Below are 12179 nucleotides of genomic sequence, written 5' to 3' on the forward strand. Positions count from 1 at the left end.
GCTGACATTGACCTTTCAGTCATGGAAACATTCCCCAGACCGACACTAATCGTGGGCACATCTGGTGTTTGGAAGGCATCCAGATGGGGGTTTATGTGAGTGGAGTCAGCAAGATAACCCGCTGGGAGGGGAGGAGGGGAGAGTGCAAGGCTGCTGAGAGCAATCAGCCCCTTTGGCTGGGTGTGTTAGATGCGGTCATGCTGTGGCTGGTGAGTCACGGAAGAGAGACCACCTAATCCCTGTCCACTCCACTCTCTCTGCTCCCACCGACCGAGGAGAAACCCCGGAGAGAGCCAGAGAGCCAAAGCAACTGCCCCACTGGTGACACCACTGGCCCCTGACCCTTGCAGTCGCCTGCCCTGCCTTCCGACATAGCCCACTTTCCGAGTTTCTCCGCTCTGTCCAAGGACAGGGTGTTGTTGCAAGATAATATGTGGACTGAGGTGGTGAAAAGAGCCCAGCTGTGGCTTCTCTGCTAATTTCCTGTGACTTGCAGACGGAGAGGACCACTTCCCAAGGCAGTGAGTGGCACACGACCTTGGCCCACCCCCACCCACCACGCCCATCCACACGCGGCAGCTCTTTTCATTGTGACTTCTTCTTTTGAGGATGTGGAAGAAGGGGTTGCCTTTTCTGATCGGGTTCTGGGCAAGCACCACCCCTTGTCCCACAAGGAACAAGATCCTTTGGTAGGAAAACTTCTAGCTATACAGATCAAGAATGGCAGCCCACAGTCCCTGCCTGAAGGCTGCCTCCAGCTACCAGAAGGAAGTTCTTTCTGATGGAGGGACTGTGGGGTTTCCAGGATGCCTGGGGTGCCCCCTGCCCGCCCACTCCCCTCCCCTCCGGGGCACCAGGTTTCAAGTCTAGGGTGACGCTCTTCTGCTGTGTAAACCTCCAGACACAGAGGTTTACGGAAATCGGACATCTCATCCATCTGCTCAGCAATCTTTTCTTCACAAGGGTCTCTAACGGTGATTCTTCATTCTACCATTCCGGGCTAATGTCCATATAAGAAGGTTCAGACCGACGTGCCAACTCTCAAAGACACTAGCAGGATCTCCTCGTCTAAATAATCAATACAAGCCGAGATCTGCTCGTTTGTTTAGCTTCTGTCTTGGTTGTTAACGTTGGTCATAAAGCCATAAAGAGGGCACTAACTCAGGTCAACAGGAGCCCTGGTGTTATAGTGTTTCCCCACTGCCTCCCTGAATGTCGGCGGTTCAAAACCACCAGCATCTCTTCGGGAGGAACACGGGGCTCTCTACTCCCATAAGCAGTTACAGTCTCGGAAACTCGCAGGGGAAGTTCTCTCCTGTCCTCTGAGGTCACTATGAGTCAGTACTGACTCGATGGCAGTGAGTGAGAACTCAGGTAAAAGCAAGACCGAAGGTCAGCTTCCCAAGCTGAGTTGCACCTCCTACAATCAATAATCAGCTTGCCAAGTTCCTGTTCTCTCCAGCCTCTCCATCTGGCCACCATGCAATGGACTAAATTCAAAACCAAATTCACCTCTCTAGAGTCCATTCCATCTCATAATGACCCGACAGACAGCGTAGAACTACCCCTGTGGGTTTCTGAGACAGTAATTCTTTATGGGAGTAGGAAGCCTCATCTTTCTCCCACACAGTGGCTGGTAGTTTCAAACTGCTGACCTTCCAGTTAGAAGCCCAACAAGTAGCCCCTATACTACGAGGGCACCTATCATCAGTTTCATCCTCTTCTGGAATAATAAGCCAGGTGAAAATATCTTCACTCCAATTCTCCTGCTCCCGGAAGCCCTGAGTCCTGCCAGCCCAACTGAGAAATAGGATGAAGCCACCCATGAGGAACAAGGCACTGTAAACAGAAGCAGAAGAATGGCTCTCCACCCCTCGTTGCGTGTCAGAGTAGAGATGTGCCCCAGAGAGTTATCAGTGGCTGATTTTCCACAAGATCTTCGGGTGGACTAGAAACTCCAGCCTTTCAGTTGGTAACAGTGCATTCTCTCTAAGGCTCTGGCTTACCAGTTTCTCCTCCTTTGGGGTGAGTTTTCTAATACTTTCCAAGCTCCCCAGGTGCCTGGGGAGAAGCTCACAGCCAACCATCACTCGACCTAAGCCAGAATGGTCTCTCCTGAGGCCAGCCCTTGCCTCCTCTCCTGTCACCGGTGATCTGGTGCAAGGCTATTCCATGTTCCTAGACAAGCCGGTCATTCCTGACACTCAACAAAACCCTCCAACTAACCCAGCCTCCCTCCTCTCCTAACATAGCCAGCCTCCCTAACATCCTAACACCCTGGGCTTCAGAGCCAGTATTTCTATCGCATGAGAGATTTGGATTTGGACAATTGACTTCCTTCTGGATAAAGTCAGCAGAATGATTCATCCTCTCTGGAAACGTTGCCCACCTTAGCACTTGATTTTCTTATCCAAATGGCTTCTGAGATGGGGCTCAGAGAGGACAGCACGAGGGAGTCCTGTCACTAAGGAGACCCACGTGCGGGTGCCCAAATGAGAAAGAAGGCTCGCTGGTCCTGGTGACCTGGAGAGCCCGAGGGGGCTGCTGGCCTGGAACGTGTGGAGACAGCTTGGGCATCACAGTGGCGCGTCAGACCTCACAGCCTCCTCCTGGTCTAACGTCCTGGCTCGCTCGGAGAAGCTGGCCCACCACTGACACCCCATCTGGCCTCCTGAGCGGTTTCTTCAGCCCAGCTCCTGAGCCAAATTAAACTTTCACTCCGTGTCTATAGACAAAAGGGGTTTTGACTGGACTCTGTGTTGTAGAGAGTGAGCTAGATTCCGTTAGCTTTTTGAGGGTGGTGAGAGGGATGACAAATAACAAGTTGTCTGAATTTTTCACATTTCTTCCCACTGCCTCGGCGAGGTTCACGGGGAGGTCATCGGTGATAAGCAAGAGACCTCCCAGCCGGACTGTCCCGCACCCAGAGAGGATGCTCCACAGCCATAAGGCGGAGATGGCCTCACGCCCTGCCGAGCTTGGGGTGGGGGTGAGAGGGAGGGGAGCCAAGGTCCCAGCGACAGAATGTCTCTGAAGGAGAGGGCTATAACGGCCATCAGATGCAATCGCTCACCCCCTCGGGTGGAGGCCAGCCCCCATCAGTGAAAGCGTCCAGCAGAAGCAGTAAACTTCCAAAAACTCACGCTACGGCTACTGTGTGGTCCTGGAGGCAGAAGCAATCACACTAGCACTTGGAGCGTTTGCTGTCTGCCAGGCACTCTGAGCTGGGGATCCTGCTGCACTCATTCGTTCATGGCACCCCCAGAACAACCCTGTGAGAGTACAGACCCTCGCTGGGCCCATTTTACAGATGAGGAAACTGATGCTTTGATCCCATAATCAGTAAGAGAAGGGTCTAGGATGATCTAGGATGCCAACCAGGGCCTCCCTGAACACAGACCACACTCTCTTGACCCCGACACTCAGCAGAGGGCCCTAGAAATGACAACCAATAAGCACCCAGGGCTTGGATGGGGTGGTGAGGCGTTTCAATGTCGTCTTTGGCCTCGTTCTGATGAGAGGCTTCGCCATCCACTCGCCACAGCACCGTCTTCAGGAAAGGCCGGTGGGGACATCATGCTGAGTGTTGTGACTGCGTGGCCAGAGGGGCCAAGGCACACCGTGTGGCCTTTCCAATAGTCCTTCCGACAAAAATGCCACAAAGCATGTTGGGTCGAGTTGAGACAGCAGCTCTTGATGCCCCATCAATTAAATGGGATGGGGGTCGGGATTCTTTACCTTCTAGGGGCACTGGGGGGAGAAGGCCGAGCCTGGAGGCTCTCGGGAGACAAAGCCAGAGCAGAAGGGAGGGGCTCCACCCACCTCATTCTTGCCCAGGAATTTTCCCTCCCTTCCCACACATGACCCTCCCCAAACACCCCGCAGAACGAGGCCAAAGGTCTCGAGAATCCTCCGGGACTGGATCAGGGCAAGGGTCAGCTTTTTGCTGTCAGTCGAGTGTTTTCTGAGTGCTCTGGGCCTGGCGTCAGAGGGGTAGGGAGAGGGACAGACAGCATCGACAGGCCCTCTCACGTACTTTGGACATGTTCTCAGGAGAGGCAGTCCCTGGGGAAGGCCATCATGCTTGGTAACATATAGGAAAAGAAGACCCTCAAGGGGGTGGATTGACACAAGGGTGCAACCAGGGGCTCACACCTAAGAGCAGCTGTGAGGGTGACGCTGGCCCGGGTGATGTACGTAAGGCCAATAAGAGTCAGAACCATGCAGATGGCACCTGAGAACAACAAGCGGCTGCCACGAGGAACGTGTAAGGAGCCGTATCCAGGAAGGTGATGCCGCCGCCGCCCCGTTAGGGAATGGAAAGAGCCCCCAAGGAGTCAGAAAGACGGAGGGAGTAAGAAGTTTAAGAGGGGATCAAGGTAACCACTGGCTGCCAAGGGCAGCAGATGCCAAAGAAACAAATGATATTCCTTCCTTCCTCAAGCAGCCACCAAGGCGAATGGCTCCCAGATGTGGTCAGGCAGAAGCACCCATCTGCGGGGTGGGGGTGGGTGGGGGGGTAAACAAATGCACGGAGAAATCAGATCCTCCACCAAGCAGGTGAGCAGGGAGTGGAAAGATCTGACCACCAGGCAAGACCTCACGCCCTCAGGAGATGCAGTCAGGGAGCCAGCAGGAGTCTCCCAGCTCTCCCACCTGCTGGCCGCACCCAGAGAGAGCTCGCTCAACCCTTGTGGTGCCAGAGGGGAAAGACCCACCGGAATGATTTGGGGGCACATCCCCAAAGCCAAGGCAACCTCACTGGGGGGCAGGTCCCTGGGTCCTTGGATTCTTCCATTGGGGATTCTATTTGAGGAATGAAGCGATTCTGGCTTCAACACCCCCCCTTTTCTTGGAAGGTGAGCTTTTACAATTCACTCCATCGACAAGTGTTCACAGAGCGCCTGTCAGGCACTAGGAACATGAAGGCAAACAAGCAGGGGCCGTGTTTGCAAGGAGCCTGGAGTTTAGGGCATCATTCAACTTCCAGAGGAAGAGAAGATCCCCTGCATGGCCCTCCAGTTCAGCCAAAGCAAACCAAGCTTGATGAAGCCAGAGAAATGGGTGGGGAGACAAAAGTATGTAACTTGGGTTTGAGATCCCAGAGCTGGAAGAAGAGCAGGGCACACAAGGAGGCTCCTATAACCAGCTAGAAGCCTCCAGTCCTTGAGCAGGCTCTGGGTGCTCCGCTCTGCTTCTGTGAGCCTGACTCAGTATGGGTGGCCAGATGGCAACCCTAGAGGGACGGGGTTGCTTTAGGACCAGGGCTGCCAGACCATTCTAAGACTTGGCACTGGTGACTCAGGGGTAGAATCCTCTCTCCCACATGCGAGACGCAGGTTCGATTCCAGGCCAATGCACCCCATGCTCAGCCACCCACCATTCATCTGTCAGGGGAGGCTTCCCTGGTGCTAGGGTGCTGAACGGATTTCAGTGGAGCTTCCAGACTAAGACAGAAGACTGAGACAGGCCTGACGATCTACTTCTGCTAATCAGCTGATGAAAACTTTGTGGGTCCTAAGAGTACAACCCCCAGCCCATAGTGTCAGTATGACCCAGAACTGGGCAGCGTTTTGTTCCATTGTGCATGGACTTCCCGTGCCCCAGGGGCCAGCTTGACAGCAGCCAACAGCTACAACAATATTCCACTAATCATCAATCAGTCAATCAACACGTATGGCCTGGATGGGAGACTATCCAATTCATGTTATAATGTGACGCTGCTTCCTGGAGCCCAGGCAGAGGTTTTCCTGGCTGGTTTTCATTTCTCAACACGCAGCCCTGTCATTGCTCATTCAGGCTGCAGGTCTTCCGTGGGCCTGGGCTAGTCTCCATTCGTGCACATTCATTTTTAATCATTCTGGTTCGAACGAGTCTCACAGAGGTCACAGCTGTCCAAGGAGAAGGGGCAGCAGAACTGTTGTGATCTCATCATCCTTGAACGGAAGTCCCTCGGGCATGGGTGCAAGTGACTGGCCCTCCCACCTTGCTCGTAGAGGTTTTGGGGCTCCCTAGTGCTTTAGGCCAAGACCAGAGTCCCACGGAGCTCACCAGAAGGTTACCCACACCAGAGTGTGAGAGCCTCCCAGTGCAATCGGCAGGCAGGTGCCATGTGTGCCCCAGAGCAGAATGTTGTGTCTGCCAGGCTTTTCTGCCTTGCTGGTTCTGTGACCAGCATGCAGCTGCTGAATCCCTCCAAGACTTGGCTTCAAGGTAAAACAGGAGCGCTCCCCACTTCACATAGCTATCAGACACTCTTCAGAGATCTAGTCACCCGATAGGGCTAATGTGAATTAAGGCCGTTGCATAGTACTCCATGTGGCATAAATATTCATTAAGAGGGAACTATAAAAATCCACACAACTGGACCAATAAGTAACACCACGACAAATGGAGAGACGGCTACAGTTGTTTCAGATTTCATCTTGCTTGGAGCCACAACCAGTGCTTGGAGCCACAGTCCACAAGCAGCAGCCACGAGATCCAACAGCACATTGCATTGGGTAAATGTGCTGCAAGAGACCTCTTTAAAGTGTTGAAAAGCAAGGAGTTTACTCTGAGGACTAAGTTAAGCCTGGCCCAAGCCTAGGTATTTCCAATGGCCTCACCTGCCTGTGGAAGTTGGATGCTGACTAAGGAAGACGGAAGAGGAATCGACACATTTGAATTGTGGTGTGAGCAAAGAATGTCGGAAGGACCACGAACTCCCAAAAGAACAAGGAAATCGGTCTTGGAAGGAGTCCAACCAGAATGCCCCTTAGAATAAGGTGACCAGACGTCCCGCTCTTGACAGGACAGTCCTGATTTTTAACAATTTTTCTCATGTTCTGCGCGCGCACGCGCGCGTGTTTTTAAAAAGTCCCGATTTTTGGAAAGAATGCACGACAAGCTAGGGTATATGGTTTTCGGCTGCCATGTGGCTATTTCGCCAGGATATGCGCTTTAGCAATGGTGTCCCGCTTTACCAATGTTAAAATCTGGCCACCTTTCCTTAGAAGCAATGTTGGCAGCACTTCATCTCATGGACTTTGGACATGTTATCCGAAGAGACTTGTCCCTGGCAAAGAACCTCGTGTTTATTTGAGTGGCAGAGGACAGAGGAAAGACCCACGACAAGATGGACTGACACAGTGGCTGCAGTGATGGGCTCGAACACAAGAACAGCTGTGAGGACGCTGCAGGACGGAGAACAGCTGTGAGGATGCTGCAGGACTGGCCGGTGTCTGGTTTGGTTGTACATCGGGTCGCTAGGGATCAGAACTGACTCAACAGCTCCTGACAACAGCAGAAACAGAATTCACGATGCATTCAAACCGGGGTGTTGGGGGACGAATATTAAATCTAAATGTGGACTTCCAAGAGACGGAACAAATCCGTCTGAGAAAAAACGCAAGCAGAATGCTCCTTACAAGAAGCGGCTGGTAAGACTGCCACTGGCCTACTTCGGCTGTGTCCTCAGGAAAGACCGATCTCCCGAAAGCACATCAAGTTGGGAGAGGGCTGCTGGAAACGCAGGAAACCCTCAGTGAGGTGGACGGACACAATAGCCGCAAAAATGGCCTCAAACTTATCAGCGACCATGAAGGTGGGGCGGGACCATGCCGAGCAGTGTTCGGTTCCGGTCCGTTCTACAGGAGGTCCAAAGAGTCCAAGACAACTTCGTGGCAACCAACAGCGATGCTTATTCTTTTTTTTTCTAATGTTCCCCTTTATCCCCTCCCTCTCCCACCCAACCCCCCAGGAACCCTTCTCAACGCTTATTCTTGAGTGGAACCCCAGCCCTGCCCAGAGCCCTGAGATCCTCCCCAGACCAGCCATTCCACAACCTAACGAAAGCCAAGTCTTTGCCATTTCTAGTCTCTAAGGTTCACTCTCCAGTTCAGGCTGAAACAAACTCCAGGCAGCTCTACCTGATAGTGCCCCCTTGGTCTCCCATCAAAAAATCTCCCAGAATTCTGCTTTCCAGGCTCCAGAACGGCCTCCTTCCAATTCGGACCGTCCTCCTCATGCTGGCCTCCATTCATCTTTTCTCAGGCTGGTTGCTACTTTCCTCAAAGAAGACACACTGTACACTCACCAACCACTCCCCGGGGCAGCAGGACCAAAGCCTCCTCTAACCATTGTTTAGCTTCTTCCCAATCAATCTCCTGCCAACCACAAATTAGCATTACACTGGCATTTACAGCGCAGCCCCTGGGGAGAGATGCAAGCCGCTAATCCTCCAGAAAGGTCGTGGGTACAATAGCGGGAGGCAGCCTGGAGGCTCCCCCCCCACCCGGGGGTGTTCGTTAGCAGCACTTCCAGTTCCTCTGTGAGCTGGCCCAGTCAACCACAGCCGGTGGAGTGGCTGGGTGGTGGCAGCGATGTCAGGGTGCCCCAGGCGCCCTGGGCCACAAGCACGCCTGTTTCTGAGAGCTTTCAGTCCTCAGCTGAAGACGCCTTTGGGTTGGATTTCCTCTCCGAGCTTCCAGCCTGGTTCCTGCCGGTATAACCTCGCCTCCTCAGAGTGTCTTGGTTAAGATGAATGAAAGGCTCCAACTGGCACCAACCTGGAGCCCGGCTTCACTCCCCTGGAGTTAGGGCCGGAGTTACATGTTCGCTCTGTGCTCCCAGCCCCCACGTGGGGCAACTTCACAGGAACCAAGCCAGCCAAGAGGGGGTTGTTTTTCTTCAAGGATTGATTTGACCTTGTGAAGTCAGATTGGAATTCCTGATCCCAAAGGAAGGCAGCCTTGGCCGGGTTCCCGGGGCCATTTTGATCCCCGGGGGTCCCTGTGATCGCAGCCCTCCCTGCTGTAGGCCCAAAGGCAGACTCTGGCAACAGCCTTCACAGGCTCCGGGAAGCTCCCTACCAGCCCCACCAGGTTAAGCTCCTGGACCTTTACCCTGCAGCTGGGGCTCGGAGGGAGGGCAGTTTGCAAAAGGGAAGCCTCTTATCGCAAACATTTCCTGCCCATTCCCTCCAGACTCTGCATACCACGGCCCTTCTCAGGCCAGTAGGGCCACCAACAGAGGGGCCCAGCAACCTCCTTACAAAGAACCTTCAAAGCAGTGAACCCTCTTGATTCCAGATCCTCCTGAAGCCACTTCCCCGCCCCCTCCTCCAGGGACGCCCAGGATCTCCCAGGCCACCCAAACAGCTCAGTCCGCAGAAAAACAGGGAAGGAAGTCAGGTGGAACCCGAAAAGACATGGGACAAAAGGCAGGTAAGGAGTTTGTCCTCAAATAATGATTGAGTCATCGCTGGAGCTCCACCCACCTCCTCCGGCCCGTGGTGCCATCGCCAAGTGACAGAGAGACCCAGAGAGAGGCTGAGAGACCCAGAGAGCACCTGAGTCTCTGCGCCTTGCAGACTCCGCTCCTCCGCGGGTGCCTACGTGTCTGTGGTCGCCCTCCGCCGTGAGCATGCGTGGGCTGGGGGAGTGCTGATGTCAGCTGGCCCACGGTGGTGGGAGGGAGAGCCAGTGTGTCCAGGACCAGCTCTGGAGATAACTGAGTGCCTGCCATGCTCTCCCTGCACCTGGAGCCCCCTGGGCCCACCCTCCCCACGACCTCCCCTGCCCTCTGCCTCTGCTTGCTGGGTGGCCCGAGCCCTTTGGCACAAAGAGGCAGGGATGGGCCTGCCTGTTTCCAGTCAAGCACAACGGAACCTTTATTTTAAGTAAATAAAACTTTTAGTCAGTTTTCGTCCCTCCCCCACTTTTTTCTTCCTAAAAGCTGTTTTCTCTCTCTTCCTCCTCCTCCTCCTCTTCCTCCTTTGCTTTTTCCTCACGGTTGACCCTTTGTCTGTGGGACCCCGGGGCAGAAGGGGCGGGGGCTTTGGGAGAAGGGAATAAACAGAGGTCAGACTGACCCTGGTGTCCTCTCAGGCCACGTGGAGTCTTCCCTCCAGTTCATTCTCTCTCTCCAAAATTGAGACCCGGAGAGGTTAAGGGATTTGGGAAAGGTCACATAGCAAGTTAGCAGTAATTCCTATTTATCTATCTCTCCTCTCATACCCACCGAGCCCTGAAGGCTCTTACACATTCAGGGATGTTTGGACCTGAGGAATAGAGACCAAACAGGAAGCCCAGGCCCCACCAACCGCAGGTGGTCTCGGGTCCCAATCTCAGTGCTGCCCATCCCCACCCCCACCCACCCCCACTATGAATTTGCCATCCATCTGTCTTCCACTTTGGACTGTCCTCTTTCGGTCTCCTTGTGGGACCCTCATCCATCTGTCCTCCCACAGGACAGCACTTTCCCTCGGTGTCTCTCTTTGGATTGTCATAAATCTGCCTTCCCCAGGAGACGTTCCATCTGTCAATCACTCCACGGGCTTGTCATTCTATCCCATCCCCTTGATCATCATTTGTTGTCCATCTGTCTCTCCCATTGGGTGTGCTTTGGCCCATCTGTCTCTCTGACTGGGGCCAGCAACGCCGTGTCTCTGAGGGGTAGAAACAGAGGATTCATGGCCAGTTAGGATTCTGCTCTGGTTTTGATCCCAGCAACAATAATAGCAGCTCCTATCAATCAATGTCTGCCATGCACCGATGATCCGCTCAACATCCATTGTCCGCTTTAATCTTCCAGCGGTGCTAAGAGTGTGTGTTCTTCCCACAGTTCACCTGTAAGGAGACCGAGGCTCGCCCAGGGTCACACAGCTCTTATGGTAGAAGCGGTGTTCAGAACCAGCTCTGCTCGTATTGGTGGAGGGAGGTGGGGTGTAGTTTAAGAGCACAGTGCCTTTACTCTTCCACCCCCCACCCAGGATGAAGACCCCCGGTCCCAGGCCTCCAGGCCTACTGCATTGACACTTCGCTGCTGGATGCTTTCAGACTGATGGCGCTTCCTGCCTGTCCTGGCTCTGCAGGGAAAAAAGTGAGGGAAGAAAGGCAGCCAGATGTGAGAACGATCCCAAGGTCTTTTTTTTTTGGATGTGATGTTAAATAAACATCCAATGATATTCTTTCTGTAGAACGATCCATTTTCATGGCACCCAGGAGTTCGTCCAAGGGTCTCTGGGTCACTGGGGAAAGCCGCTGCATGTGTTCTGGCTCCAGAGTCTCCCATTGGCTACAAAGAGCTCATTCTTCCAATTAATGAAATCAGCACGGCTGATGGAGATGCACTGACAAATTATTTTCCAGATGAATCTATTCGCACCGATGGTGGGGCTGATAGGCCTGGAGGATTTGCAGGCTACAGAGTGAAGGTCCTCTGCCAGCTGTAGACACTGAGGTCATTCATGGTGGCCAGGATCTTGGCCACTGCCTCAAGGGACGCCTCTCTCTGCCCAGAGCTAGGGCGACTGGGATTGGGTTGACTGTGTGGAGGGGGCTGCCTCATCAATGGGCTTCTGTGTGGCCTCCGCAGGTCCCCAGCCCCTCCCTGGCCCCAGCCAAGTCCCCTTCAGGGCCTGGTCAGAAGGGCCTATTCAGCATTTAGGATTCCCTGATGGGAAGTGAAAGAGAACAGACAGGGGCCCAGGAACACTGGAGGCCCGGAGGCAGGAAGGGAGGTCTGAAGCCCCAGGAAGAGAGCCTAATGCAAAGAAAGAAGCTGGGTGGGTGCCTGGAGGGTGGAGGTAAGGGAGAAAAGAGGTGGGAGGGGAAACTGGGTGAAGGTGAGCGGGTGGAAGGGCTGGAGATGGAGGAGAGGAGAATGGAAGGAGGGCCCCAGGCTGAAAGAGAGAGCTCTGTTGAGAGACAGGCCCGTGCCAGAAAAGCAGTGTGGAATATATTCCTAGCTATAGGTTTCATTTCTGGATGGTGTGGGTTTGTTGTTGTTTTTCTTGGTGGGGGTGGGGGGCTGATATTAGCAGCATTTCCAATCCCCGAGCAGATCTGCCCTTTGTAGGAAACTCATCACGGGTGTGGTTTGCCAGGGACCAGTCTATGCCTGTACAAGCCCAAGGTCAAGTCAACATTTGCTCTCTTTTTGGAACCTCTAGAAGTTGATACCAGACTTTGCTTCCGGCCATCCCTGGAGGAGCGGGAAGAAGTTTCTAGGTAGCTCACTTGAGTAAGTGGCAAATGAAAGCCAAGACGAAATTATCCCTGTTAAAATGTCAAGAAGTCACTTGGATGGTGTGTTAGTCCGAGTTGACTAGAGAAACAAATCCAGAGACACTCATGCATGTATAAGAAAGAGCTTTATATCAAAGAGTAATTGTATATTAAGAAAACATCCCAGCA

The 12179-nt window shown here is 53.5% G+C and overlaps 1 long non-coding RNA gene across 1 annotated transcript; it reads left to right on the forward strand.

Annotated features, from left to right (window-relative positions):
• Positions 1–9005: 9005 nt before the first annotated feature.
• On the forward strand, positions 9006–10948 carry LOC123521184. The gene is made up of 2 exons (XR_006679654.1): positions 9006–9206; positions 10754–10948. It is a non-coding gene; the product is annotated as an uncharacterized LOC123521184 (long non-coding RNA).
• Positions 10949–12179: the final 1231 nt, after the last annotated feature.

This window comes from Echinops telfairi, unplaced genomic scaffold (genome assembly GCF_000313985.2).
Source record: "Echinops telfairi isolate 266 unplaced genomic scaffold, ASM31398v2 ScPeMD7_7475;HRSCAF=8513, whole genome shotgun sequence".
Taxonomy (NCBI): Eukaryota; Metazoa; Chordata; class Mammalia; order Afrosoricida; family Tenrecidae; genus Echinops; species Echinops telfairi.